We start from the raw sequence: 13,585 nt of genomic DNA, 5'->3' as shown, positions 1-13,585 counted from the left end.
TACAATAGATAACCTTTTCAAACTGGCTTTTTGTTTTTCCTTATTGATACACATTTAAGATTCTTGTGTACATTTTGTGACTTTATAGTTTGTCTATTGTTATGCTAAATAATACCCTATTGGATGGAGGAACCACAATCAGTTTATTCATTCAGCTATTGAAGGACTCTTGGTTACCTTCAGTTTGGATAATTATGAATAAAGCTGCTGTTAATATTTTTGTTCAGGTATTGTAAGGATGTAAATTTTAAGATCAGTGGGTAAACACCTAAGAGTGTGATTGTTGGGTCATATTATAAAATTATCCCTCAGCTTTTTAAGAAAGCATCAAACTGTCTTCCAAAGTGGCTATATCATTTTGCATTCTGACCAGCAATGAATGAGAGTTCCTATTACTCTGTCTTCTTTCAGATTTTTTTTTCCTTTATTTTACTCATTCTAATACGTTTATTGTTTTATTTTCAATATCTCTGATGACTAATAGTATTGAGCATTTTTCTTATCCTTATTTTTCTTTTTTGTACCTTTGGTGAAGTGTTTAAGGATCACTGAACTTTTAAAATTGGGTTGTTTGTATGGTTATTGTTTAGTTTTATAGGGTGTTGAAAAGGCTTCCCTTTCTTATCTAATTGCCTTTTCTCCTTGGTCAAAAATCAGTTAATTTTATTTTCTGATTGCATTGCACCAAGAAATACCAATTATAGCTTTCATATATTATAGGTTTGTTGCTAATGCATAGCAAAAGTTAGTAAGATAATTAGAACCTTTGCCTTAGCATTGATTAAAATAAAATGAGCAAAAGGACTAGGAATAGAGAGATAATAAATGAATGAAGGAAATTGGTAGAGTACCTGTATTTTTACACTTTTGGGCCATAACTAGGTCTATGGAATAAAATTGGCTTGACCTTATACCAAGTTAAGAGCAAAGAAAGGATGCATCTAAGCAGTATACATATTTACCATGAGCAGGAACTGAGAGTGGACTAGGTATAAAGTCAAGCTCAGACTGACTCTGCTGGGGCTTGCCCTGGACATCAGATGAAGCAGCATCTCAGAGATGAAGACTAATTTGTTGTGTGAACTTGACTGGACCATGGGGTGCCCATATATTTACTCAAACATTATTCTAGATGTTTCTGTGAGGGTGTTTTTGGATGAAACTAACATTTAAATTGGTAAACTGAATAAAGCAGATTGGCCTCCATAATGTGGGTATGCCTCATCCAATCAACTGAAAGCCTGACTAGAACCAAAGGGCTGACACTTCTCTGGTAAGAATTATTTCCTTCTGATGGCCTTCAAAGTGGAACATTGGGGCTGGGAAGATAGCTCAGCTGGTAGAGTGCTTGTCTCACAAGCACAAGGTCCTGAGTTCAATCCCCAGTACCGCAAAAAAAAAAAAAAAAAAAAAAAAGTGTGGAACATTGGTTTCTTCTTACCTTCAGGCTCTTCCAGTTCTTAGGCTTTCAGACTTGGATCAGAACTACACCATTGGCCCTCTTGTCAACTTACCCTGCAGATCTTGGTACTTACCATCCTACATAATTATGTCAGTCAATTCCTTATAATAACTCTCTTTATATATGCACCCATCCTATTCGTTCTGTTTCTCTGGTGAATATTGACTAGTACATGAGGTTTCCTTAGTTTCCTGTGTAGTAAATGCACATTTCTCCTTTATGGAAGAGACAAGTCACCTTGACATAAGAGGATTCTTTCTGGACAACCAACTGCAACCACAATTGATCCACTTTACTCCTTAGCACTCTCCTAACTGATATCCCAGGATAAAAAGCCATTGCCGTGCTGGCTGGGGTAGCTGGGGTAGCTCAGGTGTGTACCTGAGTCTGTTTTGATTTGTTGCCATTGAGATGTCTGGGTTACATTAACTTTGCAGCATTGACTAATCCAGCAAGGCTTTTCTGAAAAAGTGAATCAGGTACCTGGTGCCCAAAAGGGCAATGTGTAACTTGGGGAGTAGAATACCTCTTTCCTGCCTTGCTGCTCTGAAGCAGTAGACTTGACTAATTTTAGAGTTGCTCCAAGGGCAGCTCACCTCTGCAATTAAACAGGTCCCAGAATTTGAGCCTTGGAACAGAAATTTGCTCAAGGCAAAGATCCAAGTTTTCATTCTGCTTGAACGGAAGAACGAGATTAAAAGAGAAAAATGGGTGCATTGAGGACAGAAGACAGAACTCCATTTCACCTCAGTCTGTTTTAGCAGTTAATTTCTTCTCAAGAGGGACATTAAGTCTTTTTACCTGGCAGACAGGCTCTGGTTGTTTAAACCCGGTGTGGGCCGTGGAAGGGAATGAATGATTAGACTTTGCATTAGTCATAGAAAGACAAGGTGCGTATTATTTCCCCCTGTGTTTCATCATGAAATATAGGCTATCCTTCCACTGAGTATTTGCTTAACCAGGTCATAGGAATTCTTAATTCAGAAAAGAGGAAAAAGCAACGTCTGAGAATGAGGACCAGCATATTTGAGAACATTTGCAGGTGTTTCTGGACAACAGGAATGCATTTGTTTACTCACTCTGTACTTCACCAACATCTCTGCTCACTTGAATCACTCATTCTGGCCAGTACCAATCTTCAACTCAGAAACAACTGTTTGACAAAGAATGATTGTAAATGTCTTGTTTCAGAAGAGAACTGCGTGTTTCTATAGTCAGGAAAATGCCATGGATTTGTAAAATAAGTTTCAAGCTTGTAGCAATTTTAATGGTATTCTATGAAAACAGTTAGAAAAATAATTTAATGAAATTTTAGTTTTTTACTCATATTTAAACTTTCAATCAAAACTCAAAAACTTAAAAGTATTATGGAATCAAGCAATGCACTTCAGTGTCCTCAACTCTTGCTTCCTTACTGTTTTACATGAGAAACACATTTTAATCTTCCTGACATTATTATGTGTGGGGCTTGCTTCTGACACTCACTTTGTTTTGCCAGTTATTGTTCATTTAAATTTTGATTCACAGTTATGCTGTACCTGAAGCAATGAAACTTACACCTCATAGAACAGAATGTCTGGAATGAAGAACTTTTCAGTCAAGCCTGTGACCCTGATGATAGCCATGGTGTAGAGTTGATATAGCCCAGTGCCTACTCGTGGTGCCTGAAAACATACTCAGAGAATCATCAAGTGTCACTCATCTCCCAGGATCAGGGAGAAAATTGTAAGCACGTTTTTTTTTCTAAAGGAAAGATACTGCAGATTAATCAGTTCGATTCACATTACAGGGAAAGTCACTGAAGCAAAGTTCCAGGAAAATGGCAGTGGCATTTCAGAAAAAATGAGAACATATTTTTAAATATTGAAAATGAGAAGATGAATTTTAGTGAAGATAAAATACTTTCCCTGTCATTATCATAAATTTTGTAAATAAAAAAATACAATTCGGGCTGGGGATATAGCTCAGTTGGTAGAGTGCTTGCTTCACAAGCCCAAGGCCCTGGGTTCAATCCCCAGTACCCAAAAAAAAAAAAAAAAAAAAAAAAAAAAATACAATTCACCTAATTTTAATATGATAATATGAAGAAGACTTTTCCTAGTTTAGTAAAAACTCAGAATGGCACTTAGTATTACCATGCATATAACTAAAAGGTTAAAAGGGTAGTATTCTTTTAAAAACATCACATATATAACATTTTCTGTTTTGCCACTTTTGATGCCAGTAATAATGAGTATGCAACTCTTGCCTCAGTAAGGGTACTTCTTTGTTCCCTATATCTTTTGGATGGTTGTTCCAAAATAAAGTCATCAAGAACTCAGAGCATCATCCTTAGTTGAAGAAAGATAATTATCTCATAGAAAATTAGAAAATATTGCCTTTGTGGAATGTATGGACCTGTTTTGAGGTCTATGAAACATTAATTACTATAAAAGGCTATAAAGCTTTAATAGCCAAAACCATTTTTGGTTAGTAGCTCATTAAGTCTCAGGTTCTACAGGCCCTTTTGCGACATAGTCATTTATCTTGCATTAAGGTATAAAACTCCACTAGATTACTATGAGATACTGCATCACATCTGATTATTCAACACACTTTTGAGACTAAAATGGTTGTATTTTCATTATACATAATCACATAAAAAATATCCTCATATAATATGTTTGAGGCTGCCTCTTAATTTCTTTCCAAGTAGGTATCTGGTTTTAAATAAGGCTCCATGTCAGTCTTGAGTGGAAATATTCATAGAACTGGAGTCTGTCCTGGTTCCTGACCCTTGCAAGGGTATGTAAGAGAAGCACTGCAATGCCAGAATTGCCTTTTAGAGCATTATTTAATTTTGGTTGTTGGCTCAGCTCACTCATCAGAGACTGCTATTTCCAGCTGCACTGCAAGCTCTCCCACAGTTTAATTCTTTGCTTATTTTTTTTAGAAATCCTCCATCCAAGCACCACTGTAATGTGCCAAAGTATGATGATGACTTCACACCTCAGCTAATTCACATCTGCAAGGAGAGAAAACAATTTGCAACTGAATCCAGCCTCACTAATGCCATCCTAACAAATTCCCTTGCTTATAAGCCACTCTGGAGACTGCTTGGCAAACCCAGATTTTGTCTTAAGAAATGTTGATATGATATGATTTGCAAACACAATGTGCTACATATTTATTGATTTGTCTATTGACAATATATTTGTAGTTTGTGCAGCTCATGGACTAAATCAAATCCATTTAGCACCTTCTATTAAGTGCCTTAGAAAAATTATTTATACATAACATTTATACTGTTATGATATACTCACCTTTGATATGCACATAATAGAAATACCTTTACCATTCATACATTTATTGAACATCCTATTATTGTAATCTGGACCTGCAAAGACAGCAGAATCAATGTGTTTAATCTTAGCTAGTAGTACTTAAAGAGATCCTCAAATAAATTGTCCTGACAGAAAAATACAAATATTTATTGAGAATTCACTGTAGAATAAGCACTAATCTAGACTTTGAAGATAAAACAGAAAACCAAACAAGCAGAATCTTTGCTTTCATGGAGTTTGGATTTCTGTATATGTATGTAGGGGAAGGTTAGTGAACAGAAAAGTAGCCACTGATGTTTAAACTTAGATAAAGACAAGGGCTATCCAGCATGTTAAAACTGGATTATATGACAAGAAGTAACAGGTTTCTACTTTGGATTGGACAGTCAAGGATGAGGCTTTTGTGGAGACTTAAGAGCATTTAGACAGGAAGGAGCAGTCATGTGAGGATCTGGTGGAGGAACACTCTGGGTGAGATTAGCTCCTTCAAATGTCCCAGAGCAGGAAGAAACTTAGTCTATTCCAATAATAGATAAAAAAGAGCAGTGACCGAAGAGTAGCAGGTGATGGAGAGAAGGAGGGCATAAGGAAAGACAGGGGAAAGCAACCCAAGCCTTCTATCATGCCTCTCAGCACACTGTGTATCAGGCACTTTGCCAAGCATTTTGCTTCTGTGAACTCTGTCTACTAACAGAAGAGCAGACCTTTTATCTTCGGTAGGGGAGGGGAAGAAATAGTATTGTTAATTATATTAATTTTGAGTTGGCTATTAGACATCCATGTGAAGGTGAAATCAAGCAACGGACATTTTAATTTGAAGTTCTGCAAAGAGAAAAGGACTAAGCCTAGATTTTAAAGTTGTTGGCATGTCAATGTCATTTAAAGTTGTAAGTGTGGATCATATCATCTATGATAACTGTGCTAATTTAAGTGCCACTCCTTACATGAGAGGTACTGCAGGAAAAACTTTGTATACTTCATTAAGTTTTTATAACAATTGTTCACATTTGAATTGTTGTATGATTATTGGTATTTTTTTTTAGATTAGGAAATTGAGGGATGAATTTTAGTCAGAGAATTTAGAGATAATTAAAAGATAATATCTAGAACACAGTAAATACTCAAAATTGTAGCTACCATGATTAGTAGTGATAGTAGTACATAATAATAACTTCTATGATCTTATTCTTTTCTATTTTATTATTTGTGCCATATATAATAGTGGAAATCATTATGCCATATTCTTATATGCACATAACATAATTTGATCAATCTCATTCCCCAGTACTTTCCCTTCCCCCTGATCTTTGCCCTGATCTGCTTGTTCTGTTCTGCTCATCTCCCTTCTATTATTATAATCACTACTTTAATTAGTGCATTAACTACAATATATATATATATATATATATATATATATATATACACATGCATTTATAAATATATAAACATATATAGAATTCGCTGTGGTATATTTGTACATGGACATAGCACATCTGGTAGATTTCATTTACTAGTATTTCCCCATGTCTTTCCCTCCTCCCTTCCTTTTAATTCCCTTCCTCTACTCTATTGGTCTACCATTTATTTTTGGGGAGATTTTATTATTATTATTATTATTTTCTCTCTATATAGCTTCCATATTTGACAGAAAACATTTGACATTTAACTTTCTTTGGTTTATTTCACGTAGCAAGATGTTCTCTATCCATCTATTTACAAGCAAATGACATTATTTCATTTTTCTTTATGACTGAGTAAAACTAGATTATATATATATACCACATTTTATCTATCCATTTGTCTATTAACAGACAACTAAGTAGGTCCCTTAACTTGGCTACTAGAATTGATCTGCTATAAACATTGGTATGCATATATCACTAAAGTATGATGATTTTATAGTTCTTAGAATAAATAACAAGTAGTGGGATAACTGGGTCATATGATGGTCCTGGTCCTGGTCTTTTGAGAAATCTCCATACTGCTTTCAGAAAATGATTATACTAATTTGCAGTCCCACCAACAATGTATAAGAGTAGCTTTACCCCAACATCCACACCAGAAATTATTGTTATTTGTATTATTGATTGCTGTTCTAACTGGAGTGAGATGAAATTTTAGTGTAACTTTATTTATATTTCTCTGATTGTTAAGGATGTTGAAAATTTTTTTCATATATTTGTTGGTTATTTGTATTTCTTCTTTGAAGAAGTGTCTAGTTTGATCATTTGCCCATTTATTAATTGCTCATTTATTGATTGGGCTATTTGATTTTTTGGTGTATGTTAAACTTATTTATATATTCTGGATATTATTTCCCTGTCAGAAGAGTAGCTGGCAAAATTTCTCTCCCAATAAGAATTGAGAGTCTTATTCTATAGACTCTCAATTGTTTCCTTTGCTGTACAGAAGCTTTTAAATTTGAAGTCACTCCACTTATTGTTCATTGCTTTTATTTCTTGAGCTTTAGGAGTCTTATTAAAGAGTCAGTACATGCACCAATATGTTGGAATGTTGACCCTATGTTTTATTCTAGCAGTTGCAGTGTTTCTGGGTTAATTCCTAAGTCTTTGGTCCACTTCAGGTTGATTTTTGTGCAGGATAAGAGATAGGGATCTAGTTTCATTCTTCTGCACATGGATATCCAGTTTTCCCAGGACCATTTGTTAAAAAGGTCATGTTTCCTCCAACCTATATTTTTGGAACCCTTATCAAGCATTTATCTTTACGAATTTGTCTTTGTGTCTTCTATTTTCTTCTCTTGGTCTTTATGTCTGTTTTTCTGCCAATATCATGGATTTTTGTAACCATATCTCCGTAGAATAATTTGAGAACAGATATTATGTTGCCACTAGTATCATTCTTATTGCTCAGTTGTTGCTTTAGCTATTCATGATCTTTTATTGTTCCGTATATATTTTAGGACTTTTTTATTAGTTCTGTGAAGAATGTCACATTGAATCTGTACATCACTTGTGTTAATATGGTCATTTTTGCAATATTAATTCTGCCTGTCCAAGAACATGGGATGTCTTTCATTCTTCTAAGGTCTTCTTTGATTTCTTTTTTCCATGCTCTGTAATTTTTATTGTTGAGGTCTTTTACATCTTTCGTTAGATTGATTTCCAAGTATTTTATTTGTCTGAGGCTATTGTGAATGGAATAGTTTTCTTGATTTCTTTCTCTGCAGATACATTACTGGGGTTTAGGAAAGGTAATGATTTTTGTTACTGATCTTATATCTTCCTAATTGATATTTGCTGAGTTTGTTTATCAGCTCTAGAAGTCATCTGGTGGGATTTTTTGGGTCTTCTAGGTATAGGATCATCAGCGAGCAGAGATAATTTGACTTCTTCTTTTCCTATTTATATCCCTTTAATTTCCTTCTCTTGCCCAATTACTCTGCTAATAGTTTCTAGAACTATGTTGAATAGGAATGGTAAGTGTGGACATTCTTATTTTGTTTCAGATTTTGGAGGAAATGTTTTCAGTTTTTCTTCAATCAATGTGGTCTTGGTTTTGGGTTTTTTGTATACAGGCTTTATGATGTTGAGGTAATTTTCTTGCATCCCTAGTGTCTTCAGCATTTTTAAAAAAACATAAATGGCTGCTCGATTATGTTGAAGGCTCTTTCTGCATCTATTGATATGTTCATATAATATTTGTCCTTAATTCTATTTATGTGATGAATTACATTGATTGATTTTTATATGCTGATCTGACCTTGCTTCCCTGGGTTGAAATTGCTGATCTTATTCTATGTGTATACTTATAACCTAGTTCAATTTCAAATTGAATTGAAAAAGCTGTAGAATGTTCTCAAGTTGGTGAAAAGAAAACAAAAGTGACAAATTTATCATTTACTTTGCCTTTGCTCTAAAAGTAAATGAATTGTGGAAGAGGGGTCATTCTGTAGAAGAAGTAGAAAGTTTCACAAAAAATGATTTAGCATCAGATTGTTTTGTCTTGCAGCTCACTGTATTCACATATAAAAGAGGAAAATTTTAAAAATCTTTTTTTCTGTGAATATTCTAGGAAAATACCCCCAGAAAATTATTTTATATTTATGAGTCTTCCTGACGTTTTCTTAACACCTTATCATGAATGACTATCTTTAATGTAATTTAAATAGCATGGAGATTAGAATGGGAAGAACACATTTTCTGTATATGATTCTCATTCATTTTATTTCTGGGAAAATACACGGTGGTCTGGTGTCGATGAATACATTTTCAGAAACTTTTCTTCCCTGTATCTCTTTTGTCCCCAAAGAGTCATTCCCATTTCTTAGTCCATCTGGTATCATGCACAACAGCATTGCTGCAAGTGCTCTGTTGCTAACACAGCTTAGATTTCCCTGGGTACTGGTGCCGGGGTGACTTCCTTCAGTTATGCAAAACAAGACTGCATAACCCACCAGAGAATAAATACTGTAAGAAACGCAATTATGTAATCATTTATGCTTTTTCATGAATGGTTGGTAAGATGAGGAGTCATACTTGTGGATTTCATATTTTTCCATAAAATACTGGTTGGGTTATATCTCTCAGATTTTGAGAATGGTGGACTTTTAAATTATTATTATTGTCATTTTGATTTTAGGGGGATTTTGAAACTGAGGTTTGGGTATAACTATGGATGATATTAACAAAATATGTTAGAAAGAGGAGAAGGCCAAGACCACACCTATAGGCAGTTACTATTTGTGTCAGTGTTAGCTGTGGTGAAGTATATCCTTAATTTAGTTTTGTAGTTAAAATTAATTTTTATTGAAATGTTTTGCATATATAGTTTAAAACTTAAACCATCCTTCAAAGCTTACAATGCCAAGTTTTCTATTCACCTTTGTAAACTCCTGAATTTTGGTTTGTCCAGAGGCAACCAAATTCATTTTTCTCTAGTTCTTCTTGTTTCTCAATATTCCTAAATAAGCCAGGCACATGCCTGTAATCCCAGTGATTCTGGAGGCTGAGACAGGAGGACCACAAGTTCAAGGTCAGCCTCAGCGACTTAGTGAGGCCACGTGTCAAAATATAAATAAATAAATAAATAGGGCTGGGGATGAAGCTCTGTGGTGAAATACCCTTGGGTTTAATCCCTGGTACCAAAGGAAGGAAAGAAAGGAAGAAAGAAAGAAAGAAGGAAGAAAGGAAGGAAGGAAAGAAAGAAGAAAAAATTCTAAATGTCAGTTTTTGACATTCTATTTTAACTTGCTATTGTAGAAGTATGGAATTTACTTTACACAAACTCTCTGCTACAAAAATATGTCTACTCTACATTTTCCCAATACAAACCTATTGGAAATTTTGATTTAATTAATGCTCAATGTTTATAATTATGACTCTACATATTATTAATCACTGAGGCTTATGTCCATGCTTGTAAGCTATGATTATACTTCATGCTTTTATAACTTTCCTCTAGAATTAATGCCTTATTAAAACCAGTTAATTATATTTTATCCCCTTTATAAAAACAGTTCAGGCATTCAGATTTTTCCAGGTATTTAGAGTAAAATTTCCATGTACTCATCAATCCACTTGAGACACAAAAGTTTACAAATACCACTTAAACTACTGATATACATATATATGCATATATGATCACAATGTCCTTGCTATCCTTTAGAGATAAACACTATAAAATTTTGGGGTATTATTCTTAGGAAGTATTGGTAGTTTTACTCTGTTTATATCCCTAAGCAGTACATTGCACATTTTTAACTTTATGTAACTGCATCATACTGTATGTATTCTTGCTTTCCCCATCAGTAGGTTTCAGAGATTTCTCATGATCATAGCTGTAATTCATTTATTGTTATAAATATTCCATTGTCTATATATACAATGTATGTATTGTAATTTTCTGGTGGCTGTTAAGTTTATACTCAAATTTTATCTATAAAATATTGCTGCAAGAATTATACTATATGCCTTCTTACACAGAAAGTTAAGAATTTTATAGTGCTTTTCTCTGGAAATGGAACTGAAGAGTCATGGACTTGCTTCTGTAATTTTACGAGGAAGAACCAAATAGCTTTCTAGAATAGTTGATAGATTAAAAGCACTATTAGCACTGAAACAAGTTTACCCTTGCTCCTTGTCCTTACCTTAAGCTTGGTATAGTCAAACTTTAGTTTTTTTTTTTTTGTCAATCTTATTAGTGTTAATAATTCTCATTGTGTTTTATTTTGCCTTTTATTATTGAGAATGTCTGCTCTTTTCTTTCTTTCTTTTTTTTTTTTGGTAAGTACTGGGGATTTAACCCAGAGACACTTAACCAGTGAGCTACACGCCCAGTCCTATTTATTTATTTATTTACTTATTTATTTATTTTTATTTTGAGACAGGGTCTCCCTAGGTTGCTTAGGGCCTTGCTAAGTTTCTGAGGGTGACCTTGAACTTGCAATCTTCCTGCCTCAGCTTCCTGAGTCACTGGAATTACAGCCAGCCGTGCACCACTGTGCCAGGCTCCCCAACTCTTAAGATTTTATCTCACTCCACTTGGAATCACTATTATCAAGAACAGAAGCAACAATAGGTGTCAACGAGGATGTGGGAGAAAAGGCACACTCATACATTGCTGGTGGGATTGCAAATTAGTGCAGCCACTCTGGCAAGCAGTATGAAAATTCCTCACAAGACTTGGAATGGACCCACCATTTGACCCAAAGGACTCAAAATCAGTATACTACAGTGATGCAGTCTCATTAATGTTTATAGCTGCCCCATTCACAGTAGCTAGATAGTGGACCCAACCTAGATGCCCTTCAATAGATGAATGAATAAAGAAACTGTGGTATATATACACAATGGAATATTACTCAGCTTTAAAGGAGAATAAAATTATGGCATTTGCAGGTAAATGGATGGACTTGGAGAACATCATGCTAAGTGAAATAAGCCAATCCCAAAACACAAAAGGTCAAATGTTTTCTCTGATAAGTAGATGATGATATATAATGATGGGGGAGGGAGAAGGTGGCAGGGGGGGTAAGAGAAGAATGGAGGAACTTTGGATTGTGTAGAGGGAAATGAGGTGGGTAACAGGTAGGGGAAAGAAAGATAGTGGACTGAGACAGACATCATTACCCTGTATACATGTATGATTACACAAATGGTATGAATCTACATCATGTACATCCATAGAGATGAAAAGTTGTACCCCATTTGTGTACAATGAATCAAAATGCAGTCTGTAAAAGTAAAAGAAAATTCTGTTGCCATTTGGGTTTCTGAAAATTTAATGTGACTTGCTTTTGTGTTTTTCTCTTGAAGCCTTAAGAATTTTCTCTGCTGTACTGAAATTTTAATTGTGATGTACCCCAATGAGTGATTTTTTTTCATTGTGCTGAAAAGTCATTACTAAATGTGGATATTTTTCTTTATATTTTTCCAATAATTTCTGTCCTTATATGTCAGAATTTTTTGGATGATTTACATGGTGATAAAAATTATTTCCTAGTTTTCATCTCTTCCTAGTTTTGTTCTACATTTTTGTCATCTTTTTTTTTAACCAGTTTTATCTTGTGATTTTTCTAATTATTTTCAAATTTCTGATACAGTATGTTTAATTTCAAGAAATCTTGCTTATTCATTGAAATCTATTGTAATCTATTTTATTTTATATTTATTATTCTTGGGTTTAGAAGAAAATTACCTTTTTTATCCCTTCTTTCTAATTTATTTTATTACTGCCATGCTTTAAGTACTATTCTCATATTTCTACCTCCTATTTTTTAGTTTTAGTTTTTTTTTTTTTCCTTCAGGTTTTAAAATAAAAAGTGTTAGATTTTCTTATTTTCCTCTTGCATACCCCCTTGTTTCCTCTACAGCTGTTTTGGTCTCTCTCTTTTCCTCTAATATCTGGTGATCTGTATGTCTACTCATATTTAGTGTGAAGACTTCAAAACCAATTGGAAAATTTGATGATGGATCTGTACATTTCAGTGGAGAGTGGTCAGGCAGGAAGCCAGACATTTGAGTAGGTTTCCCTATATCAATTATAATTTTCTGGACTGATTTTACAGAAAATAACTCTTTAATCTCCCACATGGGGTGTGTGTTTATCACAGTATCACAGATTATATGGTACCTCCAGAATCAGATTGCTTCTTTGTGGTACTTCTCTCTAAAGATATGCAGGATTCTACTTTCTCTGATCCTCTCAGAGAGTAACCCATCACTAAGACATTACCCACCTTCATTTATTTATTGCTAATCTTTTCTCTTACCATTTCTCTCTTGCTATGCTTGTCCTTGTGGTTTGAAGTGTTTTTCTTTCCATCCCTGTTATTTTATTGAGGTTTGAGGAAGGATTGATCAAGTGCACAAGTTCACTCCTCCCAGTTTAACTGAATTTAACTACATTCTTTAACACAACAAAGATCCCTATGCAGAAACATCTAAACAATTTATCTGCACCAATTCTGTGCACAGAAAGGAAAATGATGGCACAAGATAATGAAACAAGAAAATATAATGCAAGCTTGAAATTAAAAAGCAAATATTAATTCAATGTGTTTTAAACATGCCTTTTTACACTGTATTAAATGCAAAACAAATTCATGAGTTCAATGTATTTTAATACAAGGTATTGCCTTTTAATATGTTGAATGCATTTTAACAATAATAAGGATTATTCTTATAGGTTGAATAAAGTATCCGTTTTAAACCCATTCATCTTTGTGTTCTTTTCTATTTTCTTTCTTTTTATTTTTTTGTTTATTTATGTTTGACACCAGATATTGAACCTATGGGCACTCAACCACTGAACCACATCTCCAGCTCTTTTTATTTTT

This window comes from Sciurus carolinensis, chromosome 12, assembly GCF_902686445.1.
Source record: "Sciurus carolinensis chromosome 12, mSciCar1.2, whole genome shotgun sequence".
NCBI classification, from domain to species: Eukaryota; Metazoa; Chordata; class Mammalia; order Rodentia; family Sciuridae; genus Sciurus; species Sciurus carolinensis.
This window is presented reverse-complemented; position numbering follows the sequence as displayed.